General features: G+C 47.5%; 1 protein-coding gene across 4 annotated transcripts in view; it reads left to right on the forward strand.

Annotated features, from left to right (window-relative positions):
• The window catches only part of PSPC1 (paraspeckle component 1), a 377,392-nt gene that overhangs the window by 160,668 nt on the left and 202,662 nt on the right, over positions 1–14,062 (forward strand). The gene's annotated exons all lie outside the window — the stretch shown is intronic.

Here is a 14,062-nt window from a genome sequence, read left to right on the forward strand (position 1 = left end):
AAATAAGATTTTACTCACCGGTAAATCTATTTCTCGTAGTCCGTAGTGGATGCTGGGCGCCCGTCCCAAGTGCGGATTGTCTGCAATACTTGTATATAGTTATTGCCTAACTAAAGGGTTATTGTTATGAGCCATCTGTTAGTGAGGCTCATATATTTCATACTGTTAACTGGGTATAATATCACGAGTTATACGGTGTGATTGGTGTGGCTGGTATGAGTCATACCTGGGATTCCAAATCCTTTCCTTATTGTGTCAGCTCTTCCGGGCACAGTATCCTAACTGAGGTCTGGAGGAGGGTCATAGAGGGAGGAGCCAGTGCACACCAGGTAGTCCTAAAGCTTTCTTTAGTTGTGCCCAGTCTCCTGCGGAGCTGCTATTCCCCATGGTCCTTACGGAGTTCCCAGCATCCACTACGGACTACGAGAAATAGATTTACCGGTGAGTAAAATCTTTTCTCTATCGTCCTAGTGGATGCTGGGGTTCCTGAAAGGACCATGGGGAATAGCGGCTCCGCAGGAGACAGGGCACAAAAAGTAAAGCTTTTCCAGATCAGGTGGTGTGCACTGGCTCCTCCCCCTATGACCCTCCTCCAGACTCCAGTTAGATTTTTGTGCCCGGCCGAGAAGGGTGCAATCTAGGTGGCTCTCCTAAAGAGCTGCTTAGAAAAAGTTTAGCTAGGTTTTTTATTTTACAGTGATTCCTGCTGGCAACAGGATCACTGCAGCGAGGGACTGAGGGGAGAAGGAGTCAACTCACCTGCGTGCAGGATGGATTGGCTTCTTGGCTACTGGACATCAAGCTCCAGAGGGACGATCACAGGTACAGCCTGGATGGTCACCGGAGCCGCGCCGCCGGCCCCCTTGCAGATGCTGAAGTCAGAAGAGGTCCAGAATCGGCGGCTGAAGACTCCTGCAGTCTTCTAAAGGTAGCGCACAGCACTGCAGCTGTGCGCCATTTTCCTCTCAGCACACTTCACACGCGGTCACTGAGGGTGCAGGGCGCTGGGGGGGGGCGCCCTGGGAGGCAAATGTAACCTATATAAAGGCTAAAAATACCTCACATATAGCCCCTAGAGGCTATATGGAGATATTTAACCCCTGCCTGATTTCTCTAAATAGCGGGAGACGAGCCCGCCAGAAAAGGGGCGGGGCCTATCTCCTCAGCACACGGCGCCATTTCCTCTCACAGCTCCGCTGGTCAGGACGGCTCCCAAGTCTCTCCACTGCACTACAGAAACAGGGTAAAACAGAGAGGGGGGGGCAAATTTATGGCGATATTTTGATATAACAAAGCAGCTATAAGGGAGCACTTATTATAAGGCTATCCCTGATATATATATAGCGCTTTTGGTGTGTGCTGGCAAACTCTCCCTCTGTCTCCCCAAAGGGCTAGTGGGTCCTGTCTTCGTTAGGAGCATTCCCTGTGTGTCTGCTGTGTGTCGGTACGTGTGTGTCGACATGTATGAGGACGATATTGGTGTGGAGGCGGAGCAATTGCCAAATATGAGGATGTCACCCCCTAGGGAGTCGACACCAGAATGGATGCCTTTATTTATGGAACTACGGGATAGTGTCAACACGCTAAAGCAGTCGTTTGACGACATGAGGCGGCCGGACAATCAATTAGTGCCTGTCCAGGCGACTCAAACACCGTCAGGGGCTGTGAAACGCCCTTTGCCTCAGTCGGTCGACACAGACCCAGACACAGGCACTGACTCCAGTGGTGACGGTGACGAATCAACCGTATTTTCCAGTAGGGCCACACGTTATATGATTTTGGCAATGAAGGAGGCGTTACATTTAGCTGATACTACAGGTACCACTAAACAGGGTATTATGTGGGGTGTGAAAAAACTACCTATAGTTTTTCCTGAATCAGAAGAATTAAATGACGTGTGTAATGAAGCGTGGGTTGCCCCTGATAAAAAGCTGATAATTTCAAAGAAATTATTGGCATTATACCCTTTCCCGCCAGAGGTTAGGGAGCGCTGGGAAACACCTCCTAGGGTGGACAAGGCGCTAACACGCTTATCTAAACAAGTGGCGTTACCCTCTCCTGAGACGGCCGCACTTAAAGATCCATCAGATAGGAGGATGGAAAATATCCAAAAAAGTATATACACACATGCAGGTGTTATACTACGACCAGCTGTAGCGACTGCCTGGATGTGCAGTGCTGGGGTAGTTTGGTCAGAGTCCCTGATTGAAAATATTGATACCCTGGACAGGGACAATATTTTACTGTCGTTAGAACAAATAAAGGATGCATTTCTTTATATGCGTGATGCACAGAGGGATATCTGCACACTGGCATCACGGGTAAGTGCTATGTCCATTTCGGCCAGAAGAGCTTTATGGACGCGACAGTGGACAGGCGATGCGGATTCAAAACGGCATATGGAAGTTTTGCCGTATAAAGGGGAGGAGTTATTTGGAGTCGGTCTATCAGATTTGGTGGCCACGGCTACAGCCGGGAAATCCACCTTTCTACCTCAAGTCACTCCCCAACATAAAAAGGCACCGACTTTTCAACCGCAGCCCTTTCGTTCCTTTAAAAATAAGAGAGCAAAGGGCTATTCATATCTGCCACGAGGCAGAGGTCGAGGGAAGAGACAGCAACACGCAGCTCCTTCCCAGGAACAGAAGCCCTCCCCGGCTTCTACAAAAGCCTCAGCATGACGCTGGGGCTTCTCAAGCGGACTCGGGGACGGTGGGCGGTCGTCTCAAAAATTACAGCGCGCAGTGGGCTCACTCGCAGGTAGATCCCTGGATCCTGCAGATAATATCTCAAGGGTACAGGTTGGAATTAGAGACAGATCCACCTCGCCGTTTCCTGAAGTCTGCTTTACCAACGTCCCCCTCCGAAAGGGAGACGGTTTTGGAAGCCATTCACAAGCTGTACTCTCAGCAGGTGATAGTCAAGGTACCTCTTCTACAACAAGGGAAGGGGTATTATTCCACTCTTTTTGTGGTACCGAAGCCGGATGGCTCGGTAAGGCCTATTCTAAATCTGAAGTCCTTGAACCTGTACATAAAGAAGTTCAAGTTCAAGATGGAGTCACTCAGAGCAGTGATAGCGAACCTGGAAGAGGGGGACTTTATGGTATCCTTGGACATCAAGGATGCGTATCTCCACGTTCCAATTTACCCCTCACACCAGGGGTACCTCAGGTTCGTTGTACAAAACTGTCACTATCAGTTTCAGACGCTGCCGTTCGGATTGTCCACGGCACCTCGGATCTTTACAAAGGTAATGGCCGAGATGATGATTCTTCTTCGAAGAAAAGGCATATTAATTATCCCATACTTGGACGATCTCATAATAAGGGCAAGGTCCAGAGAACAGCTAGAGATGGGATTAGCACTGTCTCAAGAAGTGCTAAAACAGCACGGGTGGATTCTGAATATTCCAAAATCCCAGTTAATGCCGACAACTCGGCTGCTGTTCCTAGGGATGATTCTGGACACGGTTCAGAAAAAGGTTTTTCTCCCGGAGGAAAAAGCCAAGGAGTTATCCGAGCTTGTCAGGAACCTCCTAAAACCAGGAAAGGTGTCTGTACATCAATGCACAAGAGTCCTGGGAAAAATGGTGGCTTCTTACGAAGCAATTCCATTCGGCAGATTCCACGCAAGAATTTTCCAAAGGGATCTGTTGGACAAATGGTCAGGGTCGCATCTTCAGATGCACCTACGGATAACCCTGTCTCCAAGGACAAGGGTGTCTCTTCTGTGGTGGTTGCAGAGTCCTCATCTATTGGAGGGCCGCAGATTCGGCATACAGGATTGGATCCTGGTGACCACGGACGCCAGCCTGAGAGGCTGGGGAGCAGTCACACAAGGAAGAAACTTCCAGGGAGTATGGACGAGTCTGGAAACGTCTCTTCACATAAACATTCTGGAACTAAGAGCAATATACAATGCTCTAAGCCAGGCAGAACCTCTGCTTCAGGGAAAACCGGTGTTGATCCAGTCGGACAACATCACGGCAGTCGCCCATGTGAACAGACAGGGCGGCACAAGAAGCAGGAGTGCAATGGCAGAAGCTGCAAGGATTCTTCGCTGGGCAGAGAATCATGTGATAGCACTGTCAGCAGTGTTCATCCCGGGAGTGGACAACTGGGAAGCAGACTTCCTCAGCAGACACGATCTTCACCCGGGAGAGTGGGGACTTCATCCGGAAGTCTTCCACATGCTGGTAACCCGTTGGGAAAGACCAATGGTGGACATGATGGCGTCTCGCCTCAACAAAAAACTGGACAGGTATTGCGCCAGGTCAAGAGATCCGCAGGCAATAGCTGTGGACGCGCTGGTAACGCCTTGGGTGTACCAGTCGGTGTATGTGTTTCCTCCTCTGCCTCTCATACCAAAAGTATTGAGAATTATACGGCAAAGAGGCGTAAGAACGATACTAGTGGTTCCGGATTGGCCAAGAAGGACTTGGTACCCGGAACTTCAAGAGATGATCACGGAAGATCCGTGGCCTCTACCTCTAAGGAGGGACTTGCTTCAGCAGGGTCCCTGTCTGTTTCAAGACTTACCGCGGCTGCGTTTGACGGCATGGCGGTTGAACGCCGGATCCTAAAGGAAAAAGGCATGCCGGAAGAAGTCATTCCTACTTTGATTAAAGCAAGGAAGGAAGTAACCGTGCAACATTATCACCGAATTTGGCGAAAATATGTTGCGTGGTGCGAAGATCGGAGTGCTCCGACGGAGGAATTTCAACTGGGTCGATTCCTACATTTCCTGCAATCAGGATTGTCTATGGGTCTCAAATTGGGATCTATTAAGGTTCAAATTTCGGCCCTGTCGATTTTCTTTCAAAAAGAATTGGCTTCAGTCCCTGAAGTCCAGACCTTTGTTAAGGGAGTGCTGCATATACAGCCTCCTGTGGTGCCTCCAGTGGCACCGTGGGATCTCAATGTGGTTTTGGACTTTCTAAAATCTCATTGGTTTGAACCACTAAAAAAGGTGGATTTGAAATATCTCACTTGGAAAGTGACCATGCTTCTAGCCCTGGCTTCTGCCAGGAGAGTATCAGAATTGGCAGCTTTATCTTACAAAAGCCCATATCTGATTTTCCATTCGGACAGGGCAGAACTGCGGACTCGTCCGCATTTTCTCCCTAAGGTGGTGTCAGCATTTCATCTGAACCAGCCTATTGTAGTGCCTGCGGCTACAAGTGACTTGGAGGACTCCAAGTTACTGGACGTTGTCAGAGCATTAAAAATATATATTTCAAGGACAGCTGGAGTCAGAAAATCTGACTCGTTGTTTATATTGTATGCACCCAACAAGATGGGTGCTCCTGCGTCTAAGCAGACGATTGCTCGTTGGATCTGTAGCACAATCCAACTTGCACATTCTGTGGCAGGCCTGCCACAGCCTAAATCTGTAAAGGCCCACTCCACAAGGAAGGTGGGCTCATCTTGGGCGGCTGCCCGAGGGGTCTCGGCATTACAACTTTGCCGAGCAGCTACGTGGTCAGGGGAGAACACGTTTGTAAAATTTTACAAATTTGATACTCTGGCTAAGGAGGACCTGGAGTTCTCTCATTCGGTGCTGCAGAGTCATCCGCACTCTCCCGCCCGTTTGGGAGCTTTGGTATAATCCCCATGGTCCTTTCAAGAACCCCAGCATCCACTAGGACGATAGAGAAAATAAGATTTTACTTACCGATAAATCTATTTCTCGGAGTCCGTAGTGGATGCTGGGCGCCCATCCCAAGTGCGGATTATCTGCATAAATTGTACATAGTTATTGTTAACTAATTCGGGTTATTGTTGAAGGAAGCCATCTTTCAGAGGCTCCGCTGTTATCATACTGTTAACTGGGTTTAGATCACAGGTTGTACGGTGTGATTGGTGTGGCTGGTATGAGTCTTACCCGGGATTCAAAATCCTCCCTTATTGTGTACGCTCGTCCGGGCACAGTACCTAACTGGAGTCTGGAGGAGGGTCATAGGGGGAGGAGCCAGTGCACACCACCTGATCTGGAAAAGCTTTACTTTTTGTGCCCTGTCTCCTGCGGAGCCGCTATTCCCCATGGTCCTTTCAGGAACCCCAGCATCCACTACGGACTCCGAGAAATAGATTTATCGGTAAGTAAAATCTTATTATTTTCACATGTGGTACCTTCACAGCTTTGAATGGAAATTACAAAGAGCCACATCAGTTTACTCCATTATGAAAAGAAGCAGGATGAGATTTGCAGTTGTGGTTGAAAGAAGACCTGTTGACATTAGGGGGCATGTCTTCGTCTTTTCAGCCACGTCTGGGTTCAATCACAGGTGGATCCCTGGGCAATAGATTGTTTTCCAGGGATACAGATTGAAATTCGAAGACATGCCCCCTCGCCGGTTTTTCAAATCGGCTCTGCCGGCTTCCCCGTCAGAGAGGGAGCTAGTGTTAGCGGCAATTCACAAATTGTGCATTCAACAGGTGATAATCAAGGTTCCTCATCTCCAACAAGGAGAGGGTTATTATTCATCCCTGTTTGTGGTACCGAAACCGGACGGTTCGGTCAGACCCATTCTAAATATAAAATCCCTGAACCTGTACTTGAAGAGGTTCAAGTTCAAAATGGAATCGCTCAGAATGGTCATCGCCAGCCTGGAGGGAGGGGATTGGATGGTGTCCCTGGACATAAAGGATGCATACCTTCATGTTCCGATTTCCCCCCCCTCACCAGGCGTTTGAGATTTGCAGTACAGGATTGTCACTACCAATTTCAGACGTTGCCGTTTGGTCTTTCCACGGCCCCGAGAATTTTCACCAAGGTAATGGCGGAAATGATGGTGCTCCTGCGCAAGCAGGGAGTCGCAATTATCCCGTACTTGGACGATCTCCTTATAAAGGCAAGATCTCGGGAGAAGTTGCTGGACGGCGTGTCTCTGTCCGTGAAGACGTTGCATATGCACGGCTGGATTCTTAATTTACCGAAATCCCAGCTAGTACCTGCAACGCGTCTGACCTTTTTGGGCCTGATTCTAGACACGGACCAAAAAAGAGTTTTTCTTCTGGTGAAGAAGGCTCAGGAGCTCATAGCCCTGGTCAGGAACCTTTTAAAGCCAAAAAAGGTTCCGGTGCATCATTGCACAAAGGTTCTGGGGAAGATGGTGGCTTCATACGAGGCCATCCCCTTCGGCAGGTTCCATGCGAGGACTTTCCAATGGGACCTATTGGACAAATGGTCCGGGTCCCATCTACATATGCAAAAACGTATCACCCTGTCGGCCAGGGTATCTCTCCTGTGGTGGCTGCACAGTGCTCACCTCCTAGAGGGTCGCAGGTTCGGCATTCAGGACTTGATCCTGGTGACCACGGACGCGAGCCTCCGATGTTGGGGGGCTGTCGCACTGGGAAGAAATTTCCAAGGTCTCTGGTCAAGCCTAGAGACTTGTCTCCACATCAATGTCCTGGAGTTAATGGCCTTTTACAACGCCCTACGCCCGGCGGAGGAATGACTTCAGAACAAACCGGTTCTGATTCAATAGGAAAATATTACGGCAGTGGCTCATGTAAACCGCCAAGGCGGCACAAGGAGCAGAGTGGCCATGGCAGAGGCGACCAGGATTCTGCGCTGGGTGGAAGGCCATGTAAGCGCACTATCGGGGGTTGACAACTGGGAGGCGGACTTCCCCAGCAGGCACGACCTGCATCCGGGAGAGTGGGGACTTCATCAAGAAGTCTTCACACAGATCGTGGATCGGTGGGGACTGCCTCAAATAGACATGATGGCGTCCCGTCTCAACAAAAAGCTAAAGAGGTATTGCGCCAGGTCAAGAGACCCTCAGGCAGTAGCGGTAGACGCTCTGGTGACACCATGGGTGTTCAGATCGGTCTATGTGTTTCCTCCTCTGCCTCTCATACCCAAGGTGTTGAGATTAATAAGACTAAGAAGGGTCAGAACAATTCTCATTGTTCCAGATTGGCCAAGGAGGACTTGGTATCCGGATCTGCAAGAGTTGCTCACAGAAGGTCCGTGGCCTCTTCCTCTAAGGCAGGACCTGCTGCAGCAGGGGCCCTGTCTGTTCCAAGACTTACCACGGCTTCGTTTGACGGCATGGCGGTTGAACGCCGGATCCTAGCTGAAAAAGGTATTCTGGAGGAGGTCATTCCTACCCTGATCAAGGCTAGGAAGGATGCGACATCGAAACATTATCACCGATCCTTCAAACGGGAGTGAATTTGGGCCTAAAATTAGGGTCCATAAAGGTCCAAATTTCGGCCTTATCCATTTTCTTTCAAAGAGAATTGGCTTCTCTTCCTGAAGTACAGACTTTTGTGAAGGGAGTGCTGCATATTCAGCCTCCCTTTGTACCTCCGGTGGCGCCTTGGGATCTTAACATGGTATTAAGTTTCCTCAAGTCACCTTGGTTTGAACCACTCAAAACAGTGGAGTTGAAATACCTCACTTGGAAAGTGGTCATGTTGTTGGCCTTGGCTTCTGCAAGGCGTGTTTCGGAATTAGTGGCTTTATCATATAAAAGTCCATACCTGATGTTTCACGTGGATAGGGCAGAGTTGAGGACTCGTCCTCAATTTCTGCCCAAGGTGGTCTCATCTTTTCATATGAACCAACCTATTGTCGTGCCTGTGGCTACACGGGACTTGGAGGACTCAGAGTCCCTGGATGTGGTCAGGGCTTTGAAGATTTACGTGACCAGAACAGCTAGGATCAGGAAGACTGAAGCTCTGTTTGTTCTGTATGCGGCCAACTTCAAAGCAGACAATTGCTCGCTGGATCTGTAACACGATTCAGCAGGCGCATTCTTCGGCAGGATTGCTATTGCCTAAATCGGTTAAGGCCCATTCCACTAGGAAGGTGGGCTCTTCTTGGGCGGCTGCCCGAGGGGTCTCGGCACTACAACTGTGCCGAGCTGCTACTTGGTCGGGGTCAAACACCTTTGCGAAGTACTATAAGTTTGATACCCTGGCTGAGGAAGACCTCCTGTTTGCTCAATCGGTGCTGCAGAGTCATCCGCACTCTCCCGCCCGTTTGGGAGCTTTGGTATAATCCCCATGGTCCTGACGGAGTCCCCAGCATCCTCTAGGACGTTAGAGAAAATAGGATTTTTCTTACCGGTAAATCTATTTCTCGTAGTCCGTAGAGGATGCTGGGCGCCCGTCCCAAGTGCGGACTTCTTCTGCAAGACTTGTATATAGTTATTGCTTACATAAGGGTTATGTTATAGTTGGTCGGTCTTGTACCTAGGCTATGTTACTTGTTCATACTGTTAACTGGGTAGTTTTATCACAAGTTATACGGTGTGATTGGTGTGGCTGGTATGAATCTCGCCCTTAGGTTACATAAATCCTTTCCTCGTACTGTTCATATCCTCTGGGCACAGTTTCTCTAACTGAGGTCTGGAGGAGGGACATAGAGGGAGGAGCCAGTGCACACCCAGAATCCAAGGCTTTCTTAAAGTGCCCATGTCTCCTGCGGAGCCCGTCTGTTCCCCATGGTTCTTACGGAGTCCCCAGCATCCTCTACGGACTACGAGAAATAGATTTACCGGTAAGTAAAATCCTATTTTGTTTACCAGCAGTAATATAAAATGGTTATTAAATACAGTACCAGTAGGTTAATTTTAATAATAAATGGTTATGCAGTTATGCATTCATTCAATATAAACATGTTTCATATATATCTCAATCTATCTACCTCTATCAAAATGCCAGATGGAAAAAGAGTTCATGCTCAGAAACGGTTGGTTTTAAGCAATTTAAAAGAGGCGTTTACCTTGTATAAAGAAAAGTTTCTGCTGCAACGTCTAGGGTTTTCAAAGTTTGCAGAACTTCGCCCCAAACACTGCACCTTAGCTGGAGTAAATGGTACACATTCAGTGTGTGCCTGCACTATCCAACAGAATGTCAAACTCATGATATTAGGTGCAAAGATTTCTGATTTGACATCAAAGGAAGAGATCCCATTGAAATCGTATAAGGATTGTTTGGCGATGATAATATGCAATCCTTCTATGCCAGTATGCTACCTTAATGAGTGTAATGAATGAGAAGATGCCAACCGCCACAAACATTTTAAGGAACAGTTGAGGCAGTTAAAGGATGACAGCATGATGGATAATATTTCTTACAAACAATGAGTCTCTGTTGACCGTTCTAATCTTGAGACAGTTTCGCATTCATCTGATGACTTTCTGGACGCTTTTTGTGACAAGTTACAAATACTGCTGCACCATTCCTTCATTGCCAGACAACAGTCGTCTTTTCAAGCAGACCTCAAATTAAGTTTGCAACCAGGGGAGGTTTTGGTAATCTGCGACTTTGCAGAGAACTATTCGTTGGTACTGCAAGACAAAGTGCAAGGTTTCCACTGGAATAACACACAAGCAACTCTTCATCCTTGTGTAGCATACTTCATAGATGAGGCAGGGAGTCTAAAGCATGTCAGCTTTGTTATTATATCAAACTGCCTTCACCATGATACTGCTGCAGTTCATTTATTCCAGGGGTTACTCATACATTATTTTAAGGAAAAGTATCCTATCGTTCCAAAGATCATTTATTTCTCAGATGGAGCTGCCTCTCAGTATAAAAATCAAAATAATTTTCATTAATCTTTGCTGTCACGAGCAAGACTTTGGAATTCCAGCCGAGTGGCACTTTTCAGCCACATCCCATGGAAAAGGGACATGTGATGGAGTTGGTGGCACTGTGAAAAGATTAGCTGCACGAGCCAGTCTCCAAAGGCCGTACGATCAACAAATAATGACACCTCGACAATTGTTTGGTTGGGCCGTTGAGAATGTTACAGCTGTCTCTTTCAAGTACGCCAGTTCAGCTGACCACGAGGCAGAAGAATTTGAGCAATCCCGCACAATTGCTGGATCCCAGAAACTACATTCTTTTATTCCCTTATCAACAACTACTCTGTCAACTAAAGTTTATTCCTACTCTACATCTTCGAAAGTGGAACAAGTTTGTTTACTGGAGGACGAAGTAGAATTTAAAGACATTAAAAGATTTGTCACTTGTGTGTATGTGCAGAGTGGGTAGCATGTGTTCTTGACGTAGATGAAATGTACGAATTAGTAAAGGTCAGCTTTCTCCACCCACAAGGACCATCCCCATCATACAAATACCCAGGGAAACCCGACATTCTTCTAGTTCATCGTTGTGATATACTAACAGTAGATACAATGACTACAACAGGACGTTTGTACACCATTACAGAAAGAGAAACTGTCTGCAACTTCAAAACTAAACTCATGGAAAGCACGAACAAAACCTGGTCTGTATGTATATGTGTGTGTGTGTGTGTGTGTGTGTGTGTGTGTGTGTATGTATGTATGTATGTGTATATATATATATGTGTGTGTATATATATGTATATATATATATGTGTGTGTGTGTGTGTGTGTATGTATATGTGTGTGTGTATATATATATATATATATATATATATATATATATATATATATATATATATATATATATATACACGGCATCGGGTGCGGCACTCCAAGCGGCAGTAACAAAGTACACTTACATCAGTGGTGAAGACAACGTTTCAATGCATTTTACTTGTGCATTTTCATCAGGTCAAGTGAACAAAAACAAAAGTGCTTACCTAAATAGTGTGTGCAAACGCCATCACCACGCTTCCGGACCACAGGCACGTGCCTGGTCCGTCGGCGCTCTTACATGACGTCATTACCCACGGCCAGTAGCTATAGCAACAACAGTACACAATACAACATACAGGCATATTTATTGTACATCACAGACAGCACCAACACAGTAATCAGCATGTATAGAAATCAAACAAGAAAAGCTTATTGCAGTAAGCACAGAACATTCCAAATCAACATATAATCAGGGTATACCGACATGCACCATCATGAAAGCCGAGAGACATCAATACATAATATATACTCAGCGTGGTACAAACTGCTAAGTATGGCGGCACACATAATGGGTTAAAACTAAACCAAAAACCTAAATTAGTGGGCCTCATGGTCCCTACATCCCAGGTACCCAGCATGTAGATTGCAGGATACCTGCTGCGACTAAACAGTACCAGATGTCCATAGGACTTATAGAAATACATTAAGCCCTAAATGCTCGTTGAGGCCTCTAGGGTGCAATGTCCCCAGACGAAGGATCCACCTGGTTTCAAGCCGGAAGAGTTTAAGGCACCTATCGCCTCCCCGAGTGGGGGGGGGGCATGGTCGATCATTCGGTAACGTAGGGACACTAACTGGTGTGCCACCGCAAAGTGTCGAGCGACCGGCTGGTCACTCGAACCTTTGGCAATAGTCGCTTTAATTGCCGACCGGTGGGCTGCCATACGTTCTTTAAACATTCTTTCTATTTTGCCTATGTATGACAGCCCACACGGACACAGTAACTGGTAGACTACAAACTTAGAAGAACAGGTGAGTGTATAGTTAATAGTCAAAGCTTTACCCGTGAGTGGATGCGAAAAACTTTTACCACTAATCATAAATTGACATGTGGTGCATGTACCACCCTCTGGAGTTAGCCTGTAGTAATCTCTGTGGATTTGGGGAAATATCTGCTTTAGCAAGCATATCCCTGATGTTGCGCCATCTAGTATAGCATGACAGCAATTTTGTTTGACCCAAATTCAGTTCCTTATCAGACTGTGCTATATGCCACATACTCTTGGAAATCTGATTAATACCGCTACTAGCTGGGCTGTATTGGCCTACCCATGGCAGAAAAGTACTAGAATCAGTAGTTTTAGGTTTTGCCTGTAATAGTTTGGACCGATCTGTGGCCAGAGCCTTCAGTTTGGCTTGCTCAAGTAGTGCTACTGGATAACCTCTAGCTAGAAATTTACTAATCATACTGTTCATTTGGGTTTCCGCTAACACAGGATCAGAAGTGATCCGGTGGACCCTAAGTAGCTGGGAATAGGGCAAACCCCGCTTGAGAGGTGTGGGGTGATCACATCCTCGATATCTTCTTGATACCAGTACCCTGTTACGTAAGCTCCAGATGTTAAGTAAATTTGACAGCGAAGTTATCCTCTGCAGTATTGACGTGCAGAGTCCCTACGTTACCGAATGATCGACCATGTCACCCCCCCCCCCCTTAATCTCGGGGAGGCGATAGGTGCCTTAAACTCCTCCGGCTTGAAACCAGGTGGATCCATCGTCTGGGGACATTGCACCCTAGAGGCCTCAACGTGCATTTAGGGCTTAATGTATTTCTATAAGTCCTATGGACATCTGGTACTGTTTAGTCGCAGCAGGTATCCTGCAATCTACATGCTGGGTACCTGGGATGTAGGGACCATGAGGCCCACTAATTTAGGTTTCTCTAACGTCCTAGTGGATGCTGGGGACTCCGTCAGGACCATGGGGATTAGCGGCTCCGCAGGAGACAGGGCACAAAAGCAAGCTTTTAGGATCACATGGTGTGTACTGGCTCCTCCCCCTATGACCCTCCTCCAAGCCCCAGTTAGGTTTTTGTGCCCGTCCGAGCAGGGTGCAATCTAGGTGGCTCTCTTAAAGAGTTGCTTAGAAAAAGTTTTTAGGTTCTTTAGTTTCAGTGAGTCCTGCTGGCAACAGGCTCACTGCATCGAGGGACTTAGGGGAGAGAAGTGAACTCACCTGCGTGCAGGATGGATTGGCTTCTTAGGCTACTGGACACCATTAGCTCCAGAGGGAGTCGGAACACAGGTCTCGCCCTGGGGTTCGTCCCGGAGCCGCGCCGCCGACCCCCCTTGCAGATGCTGAAGATTGAAGAGGTCCGGAACCAGGCGGCAGAAGACTTTCAGTCTTCATCAGGTAGCGCACAGCACTGCAGCTGTGCGCCATTGTTATCAGCACTCTTCACACAGCGGTCACGGAGGGTGCAGGGCGCGGGGGGGGGGGGGGGCGCCCTGGGCAGCAATGTATAATACCTGTATGGCGAAAAATACATCACATATAGCAGTTTGTACCACGCTGAGTATATATTATGTATTGATGTCTCTCTGCTTTCATGATGGTGCATGTCGGTATACCCTGATTATATGTTGATTTGGAATGTTCTGTGCTTACTGCAATAAGCTTTTCTTGTTTTGAT

Source organism: Pseudophryne corroboree, chromosome 2 (assembly GCF_028390025.1).
Source record: "Pseudophryne corroboree isolate aPseCor3 chromosome 2, aPseCor3.hap2, whole genome shotgun sequence".
Classification (NCBI taxonomy): domain Eukaryota; kingdom Metazoa; phylum Chordata; class Amphibia; order Anura; family Myobatrachidae; genus Pseudophryne; species Pseudophryne corroboree.